Raw genomic sequence first — 20,907 nt, forward strand, 5'->3', positions numbered from 1 at the left:
GTAGTGGGGGTCCAGGTAGCTTCCTATCTTCAACTCTGAGCCTTTGAGAGCTCAAATTCTTGAGATTCAACTGGGGTTTCTGTCTCTTCTCATTGTGGAGAGCTTCTTTTTCTAGCGCAACTTGCTTAAGATCTATCTCCATGAGAGCGACCGTGTTGATCAACTTCTTCGGAGTCGGACAATCACGAGCAACAAGAACGTTTTGGAAGGCTTGGGGAAGACCCTTCATCTAGTAGTATTTCCTTTGCTTCTCAGTTTTTGTGTACTCATGCATATATCTCATCAACTGAATGAACTTGGTGGTGTACTCTCGAACTATCATGGTACCCATCTACAATTTCCTGAATTCTTCTACCTTTGCTTCCATTGTTCCTTCCATGAGGTGGTACTCGTGGAACGCTTGTGCAAACTCCGTCCAACCAATGTTGGCGGGGTCAGGGTGGATAGCACAAAAGCAATCACACCACGAGTTAGCAATGCCTCTGAGCTGATATGTAGCAATATTCACACCTTCCTTGTTAGTGCATTTTAGCAATTCAAGTCTTCTTCTGATTCCACATAACTAGTCATCTACCTCGATTGGGTTGTCAGCATGGTCAAAGGTGGGAGGTTTTAGCTTGAAGAACTCCTCGACCTTCTTGCTGAGAGGCTTGCGAGATGGCTCAGGTGCTACTGCATTGACAATCCTCTGCAAGATATGCATCTAATGTGCTATAGCTGCTGTCAAGCCTATTGCTCCTAGAAACTCAGGTTCGGGACTCTGGTCAGGCTCTAGGTGCTCAAGGTTCACACCAGGGTTGACGTCCATTAGACTCTCCAAGCTAAGACTACTGATAGGTTTCCTAGCTCATTTAGCACGAGCCTTCTTGTTCTCCAACCTTGATATCCTTCTTATGACTAGCATCTGGTCATCAAAAGGGTAAGGCGGGCTTGGGTTAAGTTACCTAGAGGTGGAGTCACACACAAGCACACAAAAAACAGTTTTACTACGCCTACACTCAAGCATAAGAAATACAGCAAACAACACAAGAGCCCATCACTCAAGCAACATTACAATCCTATTAGTCACACACGACTAACTAGTCGGAACAGTATGGTAAGGAGGGTCTACTATACGTCACCTTCTTCGACGAAGGAACTCAGATAGATGAGATAACATTCGAATGCAAGGTTAAGACAGGGAGACAAAGTATTTTCAAAAATAGTTTTTAAGGCAGACATAGTTGTTGGCTTCTAGACTAACGTCCAGTTCTAAGGTTGCGACCTACTGTCAAGTATGGCTCTGATACCAACTAAAACGAACTAGGATTTCAAAACTTGAAATTCCAAATCTCTTGCCCCTCTGTGATAGTCCCAGGATATCTTGGCTATCACAGCATCTACTTTTCAGCTGATTACAAAGTCATACAGCATCAGAGTACATAAATAAGAATAAAACTAGGCTAATTACAAGCCCTCTGGGCTAGGATCGAACAAAGCACCGAGGCTCTACTCGCAGCAGTGAAGCTTGGCGAATCTCCAATCCATGGGCATCCTTGAGAGTAGACCACAAACCAACTACCAATCTCAACATCACTACAAGTCAAGAAATCTGCACACCACCAGATATGTGTAGGCCATGGTCAGCACCAATGAGCTTTAGTGGAAAAGTAGAAAATAATGGGATCTGGCGATCCTAATAATTTGGTTGTAGTTTGCATCCTTAGCGCATGCAGAATAGCATCAAATATATAGTAAAACTTCTCTGAATCCTAACCCATACACTCATTCTCACCAACCACTCATCATCACCTCTCACCACTCATCATCCCCCACAACACCCTCATACTCTCAGTCTAGGCGATGAGGCAGCCTCTACATGCCCCTCATCTCAATGGCCTCCAGTCGGACCTATCTTCGGGGGAGAGAAGCAGCACAAGAGAAGACTAGAAGGATGAAACAGTTCACAGGAATGATCATGGCCGAGATCATGACAATACGTATAGTTTTAACTCTGTAGAGTGTGTACACATGTACCCGACAGGATCACCATCATCGACCATGGCCACAGTCTAGGCAAACACTGCTCAAGAACTAGCACATTCCTCACCAAACTGCCCACTAGCACATTCCTCACCAGACTGCCCCCCAAGTGGAGTAGCATACGGCATGACGCATATGCTTGGGATCATGATTAGGGTAGCCGGAAAAACCATCGGCATCCTTCTCACAGTGCTCCTAGGGCAAAACCCCGGGCACCTCTTCTCCCATAGAACTGGCTTAGTCCGCACTAACTCAACAGAACGGGCCCCACCTCATAGCAAGCCTGTGGCGTGCATGTTTGACAAAGTCCCATGTTCCAAGCATCAGCCTACGACGGTCCTTAATTGCCAGAGCAAGCACCTTCCACTAATCACATGGCTCACCTCTCACGGGTAGCCATCCCCACAACACTTGTATCAAAACCAACCATCATAACCACAAGAACCAGATCCGGGGCACTCCTGCACCTCTGGGCACCCCTCCAGGGTAAATCCTCTCACTCTGGCCGATGTCACCAAAGAAAATGGTCAAGACAAGGAATATCTCCAGAACTCCTCAATCACCACCACCCACACGAGATTCAACGCTCCCATCACACCAACCTACCATCTATCTCACGGGGAAGCCTCACGGCCAAACTGTAACACCCCTGGTGTTATTCTTGCCTAATTGCACTTGCATTTCATATTCATGAGCATCATTCATCAATTCATGAGCATATGTCACTTGAAACATGGGAAACATGACTTTGAAACAAATGTATCATTTCAAGTGTTTTCATCATTTCAGTACCTTTAGTGCTTGATTATTGTTTGACCAATGTGTGGTATGGCTAAATCTAGTGTTAAACACCTTAGCTATGCTTAGAAAGTCATTAGGAACAATGTTCATGTTAATCATTTTGCCCAATTAAGATTTCAAATCATGGTTTGACTTGTTTTGACCCTAGGACTTTTTGGTTTGATTGTTTAAAAAGTACCACTTGGAATGTTTGCATGTCAGAGCAACCTAAAACAAAGTTGTAGCAAATTACATAAGGAACAAAAATTATTTTGTGACCAAGTCATGAAAATGTGCACAACATGCTCAAAATGGTCCCACAAGTCAGAATTTGGGTTGATTTCAACACTTAGAAATTTCTAAGTGTAAACTTCAGTTTTCAGTTTCTTGAACCCGACTTTGGCATGATTTTACTCTCTGTCCTTTGCGAATTAGGTCTTGATCATTTTAGATAAATTACAGATGGTACTTAGAGCTACAACTCTTGTGTAGATGGTATGAGCTAATACTTCACGGTTTAGTAGAAAGAACGTTGTCAAATGGCGTCGTCAGGCTCTGATCGCGGGTCTGATGATCGTCTTCGTCAGGCCGAGTGGCCGACCGCCGTCAGGCCAAGTGCGCCAAGTGGAGTCCGTACGCCGTCGCAGCCCCCGCAGGTCAGACCGTCGCTGCCACGACATCGCCACGCGCCCCGCAGCTGGCCTATTTGGTTCGCCCGCGTTCCTTCGCATCGTCAGTCCCCTCCGAGCCGAGCGCGCGCCTCCGCCTTTACCGCCGTGAGCACCGACGAGCTCCCGCGTAAGCACCACCGTACCTCGCCTCGCTCCGTCACTTTAGCAACTCCGCTGAGACCTCCACTAGCTGCTCGCCACCCCTGCGCAGTCCAACGACCTCAGGTGAGGCCGTTTTTGGTGTTTCCGCGCCGTCGTAACCTCGCCGGAGTTGGAGCTCACCGTGGCTAGCACGGCACAGCTCCTCTCTTCCTTCCCTACTTCTCGTTTTGTCTTCTCCGTCGCGCACTGTTACTCGGGTGATGGTGTAACCGTCCTCGCCGGCTCCGTCTGGCCGGAACGCGGCCGCGCACCGCCGTGCGCCATGGCCGAGCCGCCAAGCTCCGTGGCTGGGGTGCTTAGGGGTCAGTAGGAAGCAAGGTTAGGGTACCAATCGACGCGGTTCTTCACGTAGGTCACGTTGGTGCCGTCGGTTTCTCCGGGGAGATCACCGTCGGCGAGCTCGATCGTCGCCGCGCCGACGTGTGCCGTCTCCCCTGTTTTGTGTCATTGACACGGGGGTCCCGCGTGTCAGTCGCCGAGCCGAAGAGAGCCAGGCGTGGGCTGCGCCGTGTCGTGGGCCGTCGGGTCCCTTCGGGCCGGCCCAGCATTTCTTAAGTGAATTGTTTTCCATTTATTATTTGTTATTTGAAATCAAAAATGGTTTGAAAAATGTTTGGATGATCAAACTTGCTCCAAATTTGTTGAAACAAAATTTGCTAGGTTCTTTATCACCAGATCTACTAGGGAAAATTATTGCATGTCATTTTTGGGATACTTTTCTGTAGAACTTTATTTAATCATGAATATTGCTGATAACTTGAAAAATATGTAGAAAAATCTATAGGCTTCAGAAAAATATGATTTCAAGTTTGTTAATCTTCTTGTGTCATGTACTTCTTAGGAAAAATATGTTTCATACATGTGCTGTGGGAAAATTTAGAGGTGTAGTTCAAGCTCCTTTTATAACTGATTTTTGTTATTTTTGCTAGAGAGCAAACTTTGTATAAAACATGCATGTGATAATTTTTGTACAGTCATTATATGCTATGAAGAATCTAGGAAAAATACTCAATCTGTTGTTTGACACTTTTCATAGTACAAAGTATTTTCATGCTCATTTTTATGCCATAGCTTGTCATTTTTGTGTAGGATAGTTTACTTATCCAAATGCCATGAAATTTTTATGGTAGTCTGATTAGGGTAGTAGTATGCTGCTGTAATTTTCTCAGATTTTTAGGAGCATCAGAAATATAGGTTGCTGTTCAAACCTATTATTAATTAGGGTTTAAGCAAGTGTTGCTTTAAGTGTGATTAAGAAGTTAGTAAAGCTTTGGTGTATCTTTGAAGCATTTCATAAGATAGGTTAACTTAACATATTAGTAGTAGAAGAGAATGCAGTAGATGACATGTGCTTATGGTATAGTTCTTGGATGATGTTGACTACCTTGTATTTCAACATATCCATTGCATTCATCTCCTTCGATGCACCGTTTGCATAATCACTTGCGCGCATTGCATCATACAGGATCGCAAACCGAGAACCCAGTCGTCATACCCGAGGAGCCCGAGGAGCAGTTCGAGGTGCAGCCGCAGGAAGTGCCAGAAGCCGACGAGGAGGGCGTTGAGGAACTTCCGGAGTGCCCCGATCACCGCCCGAGCTCCTTCGAGAGAGGCAAGCCCCGGAGCATTTTTCTCCCGGTTTGCAATGATTTAATTAAAATGCTTTACTTTAATTGATGCATTACGTTCAGGAGTTGTTTGCAACCGTTGCTGCATTACACCTTGCTTACCTTTGTTATACTATATCCTTGTTACCCTGGTATCCGCAGTCGAGTCAATGCTTAGCTGGCTTAGACCGGTAGAAGTCGGGTGATTTCCTGTCACCTGCGAGCTATAGGTGGTTACCTGGATCTGCTTGGATGACTATGAAGTCATGGTATAACTAAGTGTTAAATGAAGTTGAGACCGGACGGAGACTTGCAGTGTTTTGGACTGTAGTGTTTTCCGTCTGTGTCGATTAAGGACCGGCCGTTGTTGGGCCTCGAGTCATGTTGAACGCATGCCTTACATTTAGCTGGCCGGATAAAGTACCTTCCGATCGTGAAGCTGGGAGATTTTTCGGGCCGAGTAAATTGCCCGCAGCGCACTGTGCCGAAGCAGGTGTGGTAGGAAACGGGGGCGGGATGATAAGGCCAAAGTGCAGTCGGTCGGCCCTCGGGTACATGTGGTTCCTGGCAAACTCGAGGTTCCTGGAAAGTTGACTCGGTGATCAATATCTCACTTTAGCGGGTGAGTGAGATTTGTGTAAGGAACAAATCACCAGCTGGTTAGGAATCGATTCGAATCGCCATCGCTCCTGGATAGTGAGCGCTTGACTTGAGTTACTTCATCGTAGTAAATGTTATGGAACACTTGGACAGTTATAATGAATATGACAGTATGGAAGTTGCTTAATGATCATTGGTTATCATTATCTGCTTAATCACATGTTTACTCTAGTATAGGTGTAAATCTAGTTGACAGGTTAATAATAATTAACTTGGCAATAATGCTTTTAGAAAGGTTCCTGGAAATGCTAAAAATGTTTCTTTTTGCAAATGAGTCAGCTACCCTACTATAAAGCCTTCATAATCCTTGGTGTCATTTATTTTCGGTTATGTCGGGTAAGTCTGGCTGAGTACCTTCTCGTACTCAGGGTTTTATTCCCACTTGTTGCAGATGGGCAGATGTACTATGGCTACTGTATCAACTGCCTATATCCTGCGATGGGTGATGCTTAGGACCATGGGCATGGTCATTCCTTACGTCTCGTCTAATGCTTTTGTTGGAGATGATCATCAGCTGGCACTATATTTGAACTTCGTGTGAGTGTGCGTGGTTTTAAACAAATGACTTCCGCTACTTTTATTCGAACTTGTTTTGTAATAACTATGTTTAAACTCTGATGTATCTGTTATGCAAACTTTTATGTAATATGTGATTGGTGACCGCTAAACTTATTACGATCATGGCTGGGACACGAATTGGTTTGAAATCCTTCGTGATTTCACGGACTACCGGGTTATACGGGCTTAAGTTGGCTAAATCGTCCGCTCTGGTGGATGATTTTCTTACTTAATTTCGTATAATTGGTCGGTTCTGTTACAGCTGGCATCAGAGCATGGTTTAGCGTGTTACTGTTCACAAGTGTATTTAAAACAAAAAGGCATTTGAAAAACGTGATTTTAAAACTATAAAGTGTGCCAGTGATCATATCCTTTATGCCCAGTTAAGGACTTTATGTGGCTTAATTAAGTAATGACTGGGGTTCGTGCATCATATTTCTCTTTCGTCGCTCATACGGCGTGCTATTGTATGAGTGCCACTTGTTTGAGTGGTAATGAATGGATCATTTGCCTCTACGCCTCGGTAAGTGTGAGTTGTGAGAGCATGATCGGATACACCGCCGATCTAGGGTGAATGATTATATGATGCTGGAGTAATTACATGTTCTACGCATGTTTTACAAAGGTATCTCATGTATGGGTCTTCCGTCTGTTGAGGCGATGCCATCAATAGGACGATGGTTCGGGTAGTTACTACCGTTGTACACGTATCTGGGGATTCGTGTAGATCGTGTAGATAAAATTTTACTGCTTTTATGCATTCATTGGGAATTGGGCTGAAATGAATCTTCTGCAGGTACATAACAACGCTATCGTGTAGAACGTATTAGCTACGTATTGAGAGATCGTTGTATGCCACCGAATTCGTCGTTAGAAATTATTATTCCTAAGTTTGTGAGAACGTACGACCCGTACATACATCATGTTACTTGTGCATCTCATTCATCTCATGCATACCTCCCCTTATAAATTGATTATCTCATTTTGATAAAAGTTGTATCACCTAAAATATGTTTCCCCGAGGTAATAAGAGAACTTTTGCTACAGATGGCCCGCACGAAGCAGACCGCCCGTAAGTCCACCGGAGGAAGAGCACCTCGACGTCCGTTGGCCCTGAGGGAGCACCGCACCACGGACACCTTCTTGAGCGAGTTTGGCATGCCAACTTTGCTTTGGAGAGTGCTCCATGATGTGGGGTACCCAGAGGGTCAGGAGCCGGTGTACTCTTGGAATGAGAGCCAGTTAACAGATGATGGACTAGCAGTGGTGGAGATCACGGTTCCTGCTCTCGGTGATGCTCCAGATTGGGATGGTTGGCATTTGGAGTTTGAGGGTCGCACTCCAGCTGAGGGTGCAGAGGGAGCAGCCTTCCGTGTCATCAGGGACATTATGAGCAGATTTCCCAGTGAGCTTGCAGCAGCTTTAGCTGGTACTTTTCCTAGGGATGATCCTCGCGATGCCATTTGGGTTCAGCCTCAAGGAAGTGCATTGGTCAGAGGTCCAGCTGAAGGACAGGCTAGCGACAACCAGGCAATGAGTGCTATGTTCGCCGCTATCAGAGCGTATGAAGGTCTTGAGAGTACTTACTGGACTTTGACTGGCTTGCGTAGTGAGGATAAGCTCAAAGGGAAGAAGCAGAAGAAGAGACAGGCTCGAGCTATAGCTAGCTTGCAGGAGCAGTTGGCTGATATGAACTTACAGCGAGATCAGGCGGTTGAAAGAGGTGATAGAGCTATGCAGCGAGTGCATACGTTGACTCAAGCCAACAACAATGCAGACCGCATGATTGTACAGTTGGTTCAGGAAAGGAATGAAGCCTGGAACGCAAGAAACCTTCTGCTGCAGAGAGTCGATGAGCTAGAGGAATACAACGGCAACCTGCACGAGGAGTTTCACGCGCTCTACAATGGGGTTGGCCCATATGCTCCACCGAACGCCGCTGGCATGGACATCGACGACGACGACCAGGATGAGCCTGTAGTTTCACCTAGACGCGATGGTGACGTCTCCGATCCCGACGATGGCCCCGAGGAGTAGGCTAGTTGCTTTGCGCTAGTATCTAGGTCCTGTTGCGATGACTTTTCTTTTGTTGGCATGTAATCCATCGTATGTTGTTTCAAACGTATGAGACTTGGCATGTGGTTGGAACTTGAATTTCATATGCGATATCTGAACGCATAAAAAGTCCAGTGTATGTATGCTGGCAATGTGATTGTATGGACGCGATGTTTGCCGTTTAAGTAATTCGATTCAGTGCTGTTGTTTTAATTAGAATGCGATTATTGTGCCTCTGTTTTATTGTATGAATTTATTCTCTCCAGTAAATTCAGTACGGCATAAGTTTTTCTGCACTCGCAATTATTACAGCTTCACTCAATCGTTACTTGTTGCTGAAATATGCAGATGACAAACACTCGCCGAACCACGTATGAAGCCGCTGAGCCCGGTGCTAACGGTACGGGGACTGGTGGTGGTGGTGGAAACCCCGGCAACAACAATGAGCCTCCTCATGAACCGCACTTGCCACCTCCTCCCCCGTTCACCCCTGAGATGTTTCTCGCACAGCTGCTCAGGAGTCAGCGCAACGCGGAACAATCCCAGAAGAACATGGAAGATTTTCTACGCACCATAGCCAACAACGTGCAACGTGGTAACAATCAAGGCGGTGGCATGGGAGTAAACCAATATAGCAGCTTCAAAGATTTCATGGACACCAGGCCACCCGTATTCAAGGAAGCCACAGAGCCACTCGATGCTGAGGAATGGATCAACACGATGGAAGATAAATTCCGTGTGTTGAGGATGACTGAGGTTCTGAAAACGGAGTATGCTGCACTTCAATTGCAGGGACCGGCGGGAATGTGGTGGAAGCACCATCGCACCACCTTCCCTCCAAATGCTCAGATTTCTTGGAGAGAGTTTGCGGAGGCCTTTCGCGGAGTCTATATTCCACCAGGGCTGACCGAGATGAAGTTGGGAGAGTTTCTGGCATTGAACCAGGGCACCAAGACCGTGACGCAATACCTGCATGCTTTCAACAACTTGTGTCGCTATGCTTCCGACATGGTTGACACAGATGCTAAAAGAATAGCCAGTTTCAAGAGAGGACTCAATCCGAAAATGATGAAACATGTTGGTACCAATAACCGTGTCAGATTCAATGACTTCATCAGCGACTGTCTGAAGCAGGAGAAGAATAACAACGCCAGCACCGCAGCCAAGACACGCAAGAGAGCCTTTGAAGGTGGGTCGTCTCAAGCTAGAGCACCTATGGGAGGTCGTCCCCCATATCGCCCATCGGCACCTGGTGCTAGATTCAGGCCACCTCAGCCAAGAAGCCAGAATTTCCGTGGACCTCAAAAGCCGTACAAGATGGCAGTACAGCCCAACAAAGCAGCCGCAACTACGGTACAAGGCAGTTCCAAGGGAGCTGTGGGATCTGCCGGGACAGTGAGAGGACCCTGCTATAACTGTGATCAACTCGGTCATTTCTCGAAGTTTTGTCCGTACCCTCCCAAGAAGAAGCAGCAGACTTATAATGCTAGAGTGCACAGTACAACAGTAGATGAAATTCCAGAGGGAGAGCCCGTCACTGCTGGTAAGTTTACTGTCAATGAAAACCCTGCAGTTGTTCTATTTGATTCTGGATCATCGCATTCTTTTATGAGTCAAGCATTTGCACAGAAACATGAACAACTATGCACAGAATTGGGTTATGGTTACCGTATAAGTTCAGCAGGGGCTGATGTTTTGACCAACCGGATGGTTCGAGGGGCAACCCTTGAATTAGGTAGCAGGAAGTTCCGAGTGAACTTGATAGTTATGCCTGGGTTAGTCTTGGATGTCATTATAGGGATGAATTGGATGAAGGATTGGGGAGCAGTCATAGATGCGGGAAGTCGAGTACTTACCCTTAAGGATCCCCTGGGTGAGGGTACTTTCCAAGTACCATTGCCTCGGAGAACAGACCTTGTAAGTGTTACATGCGCTACAGCAGTCATTCCTATTCATCAGATTCCGGTAGTGTGTGAATTCCCGGACGTATTCCCGGATGAGCTACCTGGTCTTCCGCCAGATAGGGAGATTGAGTTTGGAATTGAGCTAGTCCCTGGAACAGCTCCGATTTCAAGAAGACCCTATCGGATGCCTCCAGATGAGTTAGCTGAGCTAAAGAAGCAATTAGAAGAATTGTCAAAAAAGGGGTTTATTCGGCCAAGCAAGTCTGAATGGGGATGTCCCGCTTTGTTTGTGAAGAAGAAGAAAGAGGGCACGTTGAGAATGTGCATAGATTATAGACCACTCAACGCTGTGACCATCAAGAATAAGTACCCCTTGCCACATATTGATATTCTGTTTGACCAACTATCCAAGGCCAAGGTGTTCTCAAAAATAGATTTGATGTGTTTTGCGACGCATCGAAAACTGGATTAGGCTGTGTACTTATGCAAGAAAGGAGAGTCATAGCTTATGCATCACGTCAATTGAGAAAGCACGAGGTCAACTATCCAACACATGATCTTGAACTTGCTGCAGTTGTGCACGCCCTAAAAATTTGGAGACATTATCTACTTGGTAATGTGTGCAATATTTTCACGGATCACAAGAGTCTTAAGTATATCTTTACCCAACCAGAGCTAAACATGAGACAGCGTAGATGGTCGGAATTGATCAAAGATTACAACTTGAATGTGCAATATCATCCTGGTAAAGCCAATGTAGTGGCAGATGCTTTGAGCAGGAAGTCACATTACTTGACTGTGCAGCCATTACTTGAAGATGGATTCGATCTAATGCATCCTGCTGTGTTAAATAGTATTCAGATTAGTTGCTCTTTGGAGAGTAAGATAATAGAAGGTCAGAAAACGGACAAGGGGATATTCCACATCAAAGAGAAAATAAAAGAAAAGCCGTCTCAACACTTTAAAGTGGATGAACAGGGCGTGTTGTGGTTTGACAACCGTCTTGTGGTTCTCAAGGATCGAGAGCTTAGGAATAAACTCATGGATGAAGCTCACCTTTCTAAGCTATCTATCCATCCCGGAAGTAGTAAGATGTATCAAGAATTAAGATCTCGATATTGGTGGACCAAAATGAAGAAAGAGATTACAGCATATGTTGCCAGATGTGACACATGTTGTCGAGTGAAAGCCATTCACATGAAACCTGCCGGTATGTTGCAACCCTTATCAGTCCCTAGTTGGAAGTGGGACGATATCAGTATGGATTTTATCACGGGTTTGCCCACTACTCAAAAAGGACATGATTCAATTTGGGTAATTGTGGATCGTCTTACCAAGACCGCTCATTTCTTGCCTGTCAAAACAGATTATCGACCACCTCAATATGCTGAGAAGTATATCGCAGAAATTATAAGGTTGCATGGAATACCAAAGACCATAGTGTCTGATAGAGGCTCACAGTTCACGGCTCATTTTTGGGAACATTTACACAAAGGCTTAGGAACTAGTTTAATTCGCAGTACCGCTTATCATCCTCAGACAGATGGTCAGACCGAACGAGTAAATGCTGTTTTGGAGGATATGTTAAGAGCCTGTGTATTGTCTTCTAAGGGATCATGGGAGTCATGGTTACCGTTAGCTGAGTTTTCTTATAATAATAGCTATCAAGAAAGCATCAAGATGGCCCCATTCGAAGCTTTATATGGCAGAAAATGTAGAACACCATTGAATTGGGTCGAACCTGGAGATAGAAGGTATTATGGCATTGACTTTGTAGAAGAAGCCGAGAAGAAAGTTCATATTATTCAGCAGAATATGAAAGCTGCCCAATCACGTCAGAAAAGCTATGCAGACAAAAGAAGGAGACCCCTTGTGTTTGAAGTTGGTGACTATGTTTATCTGAAAGTCACACCAATGAAGAAGAAAAGGTTTGGAATCCGAAGAAAGCTTGCCGCGAGATTCGTAGGACCATACAAGATCTTGGAACAAAAAGGTCCGGTAGCCTACAAGTTGGAGTTACCTGAGACAATGAGTACAGTTTTCCCAGTTTTCCATGTATCACACCTCAAGAAATGTTTGCGTGTTCCGGAGGAAAGAATAGAACCTCGAGGTATCCAACTCAAATCAGATTTGGTGTATCGTGAACAACCAGTCCGAGTGTTAGACACTAAGGAACATGCTACTTGGAATAGTGTGGTGAAAACATATAAAATATAGTGGGATCATCATGATGAGGGAGATGCAACTTGGGAAACAGGAGAGTATCTACAAAAAGCTTATGACGAATTTTATAACAAATGGTTCGTAACCCAAATCTCGGGACGAGATTTTTATAAGGGGGGAGGGCTGTAACACCCCTGGTGTTATTCTTGCCTAATTGCACTTGCATTTCATATTCATGAGCATCATTCATCAATTCATGAGCATATGTCACTTGAAACATGGGAAACATAACTTTGAAACAAATGTATCATTTCAAGTGTTTTCATCATTTCAGTACCTTTAGTGCTTGATTATTGTTTGACCAATGTGTGGTATGGCTAAATCTAGTGTTAAACACCTTAGCTATGCTTAGAAAGTCATTAGGAACAATGTTCATGTTAATCATTTTGCCCAATTAAGATTTCAAATCATGGTTTGACTTGTTTTGACCCTAGGACTTTTTGGTTTGACTGTTTAAAAAGTACCACTTGGAATGTTTGCATGTCAGAGCAACCTAAAACAAAGTTGTAGCAAATTACATAAGGAACAAAAATTATTTTGTGACCAAGTCATGAAAATGTGCACAACATGCTCAAAATGGTCCCACAAGTCAGAATTTGGGTTGATTTCAACACTTAGAAATTTCTAAGTGTAAACTTCAGTTTTCAGTTTCTTGAACCCGACTTTGGCATGATTTTACTCTCTGTCCTTTGCGAATTAGGTCTTGATCATTTTAGATAAATTACAGATGGTACTTAGAGCTACAACTCTTGTGTAGATGGTATGAGCTAATACTTCACGGTTTAGTAGAAAGAACGTTGTCAAATGGCGTCGTCAGGCTCTGATCGCGGGTCTGATGATCGTCTTCGTCAGGCCGAGTGGCCGACCGCCGTCAGGCCAAGTGCGCCAAGTGGAGTCCGTACGCCGTCGCAGCCCCCGCAGGTCAGACCGTCGCTGCCACGACATCGCCACGCGCCCCGCAGCTGGCCTATTTGGTTCGCCCGCGTTCCTTCGCATCGTCAGTCCCCTCCGAGCCGAGCGCGCGCCTCCGCCTTTACCGTCGTGAGCACCGACGAGCTCCCGCGTAAGCACCACCGTACCTCGCCTCGCTCCGTCACTTTAGCAACTCTGCTGAGACCTCCACTAGCTGCTCGCCACCCCTGCGCAGTCCAACGACCTCAGGTGAGGCCGTTTTCGGTGTTTCCGCGCCGTCGTAACCTCGCCGGAGTTGGAGCTCACCGTGGCTAGCACGGCACAGCTCCTCTCTTCCTTCCCTACCTCTCGTTTTGTCTTCTCCGTCGCGCACTGTTACTCGGGTGATGGTGTAACCGTCCTCGCCGGCTCCGTCTGGCCGGAACGCGGCCGCGCACCGCCGTGCGCCATGGCCGAGCCGCCGAGCTCCGTGGCTGGGGTGCTTAGGGGTCAGTAGGAAGCAAGGTTAGGGTACCAATCGACGCGGTTCTTCACGTAGGTCACGTTGGTGCCGTCGGTTTCTCCGGGGAGATCACCGTCGGCGAGCTCGATCGTCGCCGCGCCGACGTGTGCCGTCTCCCCTGTTTTGTGTCATTGACACGGGGGTCCCGCGTGTCAGTCGCCGAGCCGAAGAGAGCCAGGCGTGGGCTGCGCCGTGTCGTGGGCCGTCGGGTCCCTTCGGGCCGGCCCAGCATTTCTTAAGTGAATTGTTTTCCATTTATTATTTGTTATTTGAAATCAAAAATGGTTTGAAAAATGTTTGGATGATCAAACTTGCTCCAAATTTGTTGAAACAAAATTTGCTAGGTTCTTTATCACCAGATCTACTAGGGAAAATTATTGCATGTCATTTTTGGGATACTTTTCTGTAGAACTTTATTTAATCATGAATATTGCTGATAACTTGAAAAATATGTAGAAAAATCTATAGGCTTCAGAAAAATATGATTTCAAGTTTGTTAATCTTCTTGTGTCATGTACTTCTTAGGAAAAATATGTTTCATACATGTGCTGTGGGAAAATTTAGAGGTGTAGTTCAAGCTCCTTTTATAACTGATTTTTGTTATTTTTGCTAGAGAGCAAACTTTGTATAAAACATGCATGTGATAATTTTTGTACAGTCATTATATGCTATGAAGAATCTAGGAAAAATACTCAATCTGTTGTTTGACACTTTTCATAGTACAAAGTATTTTCATGCTCATTTTTATGCCATAGCTTGTCATTTTTGTGTAGGATAGTTTACTTATCCAAATGCCATGAAATTTTTATGGTAGTCTGATTAGGGTAGTAGTATGCTGCTGTAATTTTCTCAGATTTTTAGGAGCATCAGAAATATAGGTTGCTGTTCAAACCTATTATTAATTAGGGTTTAAGCAAGTGTTGCTTTAAGTGTGATTAAGAAGTTAGTAAAGCTTTGGTGTATCTTTGAAGCATTTCATAAGATAGGTTAACTTAACATATTAGTAGTAGAAGAGAATGCAGTAGATGACATGTGCTTATGGTATAGTTCTTGGATGATGTTGACTACCTTGTATTTCAACATATCCATTGCATTCATCTCCTTCGATGCACCGTTTGCATAATCACTTGCGCGCATTGCATCATACAGGATCGCAAACCGAGAACCCAGTCGTCATACCCGAGGAGCCCGAGGAGCAGTTCGAGGTGCAGCCGCAGGAAGTGCCAGAAGCCGACGAGGAGGGCGTTGAGGAACTTCCGGAGTGCCCCGATCACCGCCCGAGCTCCTTCGAGAGAGGCAAGCCCCGGAGCATTTTTCTCCCGGTTTGCAATGATTTAATTAAAATGCTTTACTTTAATTGATGCATTACGTTCAGGAGTTGTTTGCAACCGTTGCTGCATTACACCTTGCTTACCTTTGTTATACTATATCCTTGTTACCCTGGTATCCGCAGTCGAGTCAATGCTTAGCTGGCTTAGACCGGTAGAAGTCGGGTGATTTCCTGTCACCTGCGAGCTATAGGTGGTTACCTGGATCTGCTTGGATGACTATGAAGTCATGGTATAACTAAGTGTTAAATGAAGTTGAGACCAGACGGAGACTTGCAGTGTTTTGGACTGTAGTGTTTTCCGTCTATGTTGATTAAGGACCGGCCGTTGTTGGGCCTCGAGTCATGTTGAACGCATGCCTTACATTTAGCTGGCCGGATAAAGTACCTTCCGACCGTGAAGCTGGGAGATTTTTCGGGCCGAGTAAATTGCCCGCAGCGCACTATGCCGAAGCAGGTGTGGTAGGAAACGGGGGCGGGATGATAAGGCCAAAGTGCAGTCGGTCGGCCCCCGGGTACATGTGGTTCCTGGCAAACTCGAGGTTCCTGGAAAGTTGACTCGGTGATCAATATCTCACTTTAGCGGGTGAGTGAGATTTGTGTAAGGAACAAATCACCAGCTGGTTAGGAATCGATTCGAATCGCCATCGCTCCTGGATAGTGAGCACTTGACTTGAGTTACTTCATCGTAGTAAATGTTATGGAACACTTGGACAGTTATAATGAATATGACAGTATGGAAGTTGCTTAATGATCATTGGTTATCATTATCTGCTTAATCACATGTTTACTCTAGTATAGGTGTAAATCTAGTTGACAGGTTAATAATAATTAACTTGGCAATAATGCTTTTAGAAAGGTTCCTGGAAATGCTAAAAATGTTTCTTTTTGCAAATGAGTCAGCTACCCTACTATAAAGCCTTCATAATCCTTGGTGTCATTTATTTTCGGTTATGTCGGGTAAGTCTGGCTGAGTACCTTCTCGTACTCAGGGTTTTATTCCCACTTGTTGCAGATGGGCAGATGTACTATGGCTACTGTATCAACTGCCTGTATCCTGCGATGGGTGATGCTTAGGACCATGGGCATGGTCATTCCTTATGTCTCGTCTAATGCTTTTGTTGGAGATGATCATCAGCTGGCACTATATTTGAACTCCGTGTGAGTGTGCGTGGTTTTAAACAAATGACTTCCGCTACTTTTATTCGAACTTGTTTTGTAATAACTATGTTTAAACTCTGATGTATCTGTTATGCAAACTTTTATGTAATATGTGATTGGTGACCGCTAAACTTATTACGATCATGGCTGGGACACGAATTGGTTTGAAATCCTTCGTGATTTCACGGACTACCGGGTTATACGGGCTTAAGTTGGCTAAATCGTCCGCTCTAGTGGATGATTTTCTTACTTAATTTCGTATAATTGGTCGGTTCTGTTACACAAACCCGATCCACCAACCACATCACCATCCAACCATCACATCACATAACAAGGCATATATGTAATTATGATGGAAGTAAATGCAAGCAAGCATGTAGGCAATATATAAGTGCGAGTGCGAAGCTGGGTAGTCAGGGTGAAGAGGTTTCAATCAAGGCAATCAAGGCTCAGGCAATGACATGCGTCACATATACTACCAAATGAATAAATATAAAGCGCTAGCATTTCTACATGCAATGCCTAATAGGATTCTCTAAGATAAGGTGCTGCCATGACACCTGCGATGTCGAGGAAGAAGTGGTACGCATCTCCAGAAGTCAAGGTCGTCCACCTTCGGGTTCCATCACCTCCAAGTGCGTCATCGGATCCATCCTAGTTGGAGTCGTCGCTACGCAACAAAAATGTCAAGAACGGCCACCAATAAGAAGCAATAAAGCCGCAACAAAAACTAACTCAAAGGACTCAAGAACCGTACTAGGAGGTAGAGCAGGGTTTAGAAAATTAAGAAACTGGTTTCATAATTTTTGGAGCTAGGGTGAATTTTATATGAATTTTTGAAGCTGGAAGATTTTCTGAGGACAGAAAAAGGTAGAAAGGGCAAGGATCTGTTGAGGTTCCTTCAGCTGGGCTCGGGGCTAGCTTTGTGGGCTTCAGGTGACCGGACCTGGATGGAGGCCGAGGCTAGGCCTACTTTCCCTAGCGGGCCTTCTCGGTCTGTTAAGTGGGAGAGGGAAAAGGCGACTGGGCCCGCTGTACGTGGGCTGGAACCGGCCTTTGGGATCCAAGCCCCACACAACAGAGAAAGGCAGAGGATGGACGGGGACTTGGCGATGGAATTCGCCGCGCTGAGCGTGACCGCCGAGCGTCACGCCGCGCGCGTGCCCGCCGCGTGCCGTACGCGGGTGGAGGCGGAGAGGTCAAGGTGCTCGTCGAAAAGCAGAGGCTTGAGGGCGTGGTTGTGCGTGGAAGGAGGCCGCTATGCTTTGTGTCTGTGCGGTTCAAGATCCTGAGTCCAGCTGCTTAGGCTGTAGACGACAGCCGTGTGGGCTGTGACTGCGAGGCCATGTCGAGGCAGTGTCACGTCGACGCTAGAGGCAGGGTCGTCGACTTGGGTAGCTGTGTTTAGGCGGTGGCATGGCAGGGGCAAGTACACTGCCATGCGTGTGCGCCGCGACAACGAAGAGCCAGGGCACAGGGTCCGTGCAAGGCCACACGCCTGTGCGGGCTTTGGCAAGGCAGAGACCGGCTGCTACCGTGCTGTGCGTGTGTGGTGGGCTGGCGGCGGCGAGCACGGCCGGCTGGTGCTCACGACCGTGCCCTTGCGGGCAGTGTTCGTGCGATGGCAAGGCAGAGCGAAGGCCGTGGCGTGTGCGGTGGCGCCAGGTCGCGGGGTGCGCGCAAGGCGGAGCTCAAGCATGGTGTGGTGGCAGTGGCACTCAGCTGCTCCTGTGTGTGCTGAGGTCGCACTCCAAGCTCTAGGATGGGGAAAGAAGACGAGGAGGGGCACACATCGGGTGTTCGACGAAACGCCCGAAAGGGCTCAGCGGACGATGCAGGGTCACGACAGGGTCCGCCGACAGCGCAGCGCCGAGGCAAGGCGGGGCCTTGACCGGTGATTGCAGTGGTTGGTGTGTGCAGCCAGCATGGTGTTCAAGCGCGAGGCCATGACTGTGGACGGCCTGCGGTGGCAGTGATGCGGTAGCGGCTCGAAGGCCAGGCAGACAGGCATCAAGGCAACGAACTAAGCCTGGGCTTTGGGAGTTGTCGTGCTCACCGACGGGCTTGAGGGAGGCAGATCGCCTGGTGCAGGAAGGGCCCGAGGCCGGCAGAACGTGTGCACTGGCATGGTGAATGTCGTGGCTCCGTTCTTGACGCCGCTCGACGTGGTGTCCTCACGTGGCGATGTTCGAAGGTGGCTGCGGCTTGAGCGAGTCAGCGGCGCGAAGGCCTGTCAGGCATGGTGGTCACCAAAATGGCTTGTCCAGGGGGAGGGCTCACCGGCGGCTTGATGTGGCGTCGGCGCAGGTTAGGCTCGGGGCCGGGGTGCGCAGCGTGCTCCAGATGTGACGAGGGGGGGTCCCAAGAGGTCGTTCGTGCGCACGAGGTGGTGGCTTGAGCCGGTGTGGGACGCGGTCCAGAGAGCTAAGGCGAAAGGTGGGAGTTTTAGGGGCGACGGGGGCTTACCGGCAGTAGCTGGGACGGCGGGTAGGCAGCTGCGTTGTCGCGGTCGGCGCGACGGTGGGGTGCTGGCGTCGAGGCAAGGCGTCTGCTGCGACGAGGCTTGGCGCAGTGCAGATGCCTGACGTCGTGGTTGTGGGCCGGCTCGGCATTGCGGTCGTGGCGAGGCCGCGGCGCGTGGGCCCTGTCCGGCGTCGACGAGGCGGAGCTCGGTGGCGAGGGGCTCGCCGTGGCCGCTCTGGTGACGACGCGAGGCGCTGCGGCGGTGCCTCACAGTGGCGACGCCGGCGCCCTCGCGGCGGCGCCTGCAGGGCGGCGCACTGTGATGGTACCGTACTGGCTCTACTGCGCTGGCAAGGGCGGGGAACGGAGGCGTGGCGGCGGACCGTGATGCTGCCGTTCTAGCTTTACTGTGCTGGCAAGGGAGGGGAACGGAGGCGTTGCGGCGGACTGAGGGGGATGGGTAGGCGAGGCCAGCCGAGAGGGTTCTTTATAGGGTGCTCTAGGGTTCCGCAAGGGGCGGAGCGTCCTACGGGCGGCGGCGATCTTCGGCGTCCGCGCCACCGGACGTGTGGCGATCATCCGCTGCACGGTCAGGTGAGGAGGCCGGGAAGGTTCCAGAAGGGGAGCCAGGCTGGGCACAGGGCGGTAGGGTTTGGGCGCTTGTCCACGATTTGCGGCGCAGGGCGCGGCTCGAGCGGGCCCGTGCTTTCGTCATGGGGCTCGGCGCTGGCGGACGGAAATCAGGGGACGGGGAACGGAAAGGAGGGTAGCGCGATTCTTCGTGAGGAAGGAGACGGTGCGGTCGGACGGGAGGGAAAGGCGTCCTCGGCTTCTCCCTATCGGGGCTGATGCGCGGGTCCCAGGGACAGGGTCATGCAGGGGCATCCGAGGGGGCGGCAGCTGCGCGTGTAGCGCACGTGAGCGGGGCGGTTGCGTCCTGCTGCTAGCGGATTAAGCCCGCGGTGGGTTGGGCCGCTCGGCTGGGAAATCCAGGGACAGGCCTGGGCTTGCGGGGAGATGGGAAGGTGAGGGGGGCTGGGCCTGGCGGAAGGAGAAAGGCCGAGGCAGGTCCAGGAGGGAGAGATGAGGGAGTGCGGGCTGAGCCTTATTGGGAGCAGAGGGAAAGGGGGCCTGCTTCAGATGGTTAGGCCAAAGGCCGGGAATTAAAGGAGATAGGGTTCTTCCTATTTTGCTCAAGTGTTTTTTTTTTAGGAAAAAGAGCTAGGGGCTACCTCCAAGCACAACAAGAGGAGAAAACCCAAACACACATGCATCTTACACTAAATGTGATGCATCACTTATTTGTAAGCCATCTTTGAAGAAGATGAGAGAGAGGGTTTTTGTTTCAGGAATAATAAATCATGTGTGAGGGTTGCATGTTGAATTCAACCAAGGTTTTTAATTTATCTCCAAAATATTTTATTTGAAAACTCTTCTTGCCATGTTCTTGACTTGGTCTGGCCAACTTCACGGCAAGTGGTTCATTGTAAAAAGTTTTGATGTCTTGATTTTGAATTTGGATTTGGAAAGGAGAACATTTGACTTTGATTTGACCTGTCAACTACATGCGACACACATCAGGCAAAAATTTTAAAAAGTTGGGATTTTTCTATTATACAGAATCACGAAATGTCACAATGACTAGATGAGCAACTTAAAATCTGTAAATAGTTTCCAGAAAGTTCAAAAAACAAACACTCTTGGTGGATTTGAGCCCGTGACTACTACTCAGCCACTACATCTCTCTACCTCTACACAACACACTTATTTGTAATTATATATAGGATGCTATCGTTTTATTTTAACATTTCATAGTCATGTATTAATATTTTTGCTAGTAAATAAGCTCAAATGAAAAAAAATCAACTAGTTTTAAATCTTATAAAGCACTACAACTTTG

At 47.5% G+C, this 20,907-nt stretch overlaps 1 long non-coding RNA gene across 2 annotated transcripts; it reads right to left on the reverse strand.

Moving 5' to 3' along the window:
* Nucleotides 1-1,416: 1,416 nt before the first annotated feature.
* Nucleotides 1,417-19,629, reverse strand: LOC136485342 (uncharacterized). Of its 2 annotated transcripts, XR_010766423.1 has the most exons (4): nt 18,825-19,629; nt 18,601-18,742; nt 17,105-17,214; nt 1,417-1,591 (listed from the first exon to the last, which is right to left on the reverse strand). It is a non-coding gene; the product is annotated as an uncharacterized lncRNA (long non-coding RNA). The 2 variants fall into 2 exon arrangements; XR_010766422.1 differs by lacking the exon at nt 18,601-18,742 and having other exon boundaries at nt 19,011-19,629.
* Between the last annotated feature and the right edge of the window lie 1,278 nt (nt 19,630-20,907).

Source organism: Miscanthus floridulus, chromosome 10 (assembly GCF_019320115.1).
Source record: "Miscanthus floridulus cultivar M001 chromosome 10, ASM1932011v1, whole genome shotgun sequence".
NCBI lineage: Eukaryota > Viridiplantae > Streptophyta > Magnoliopsida > Poales > Poaceae > Miscanthus > Miscanthus floridulus.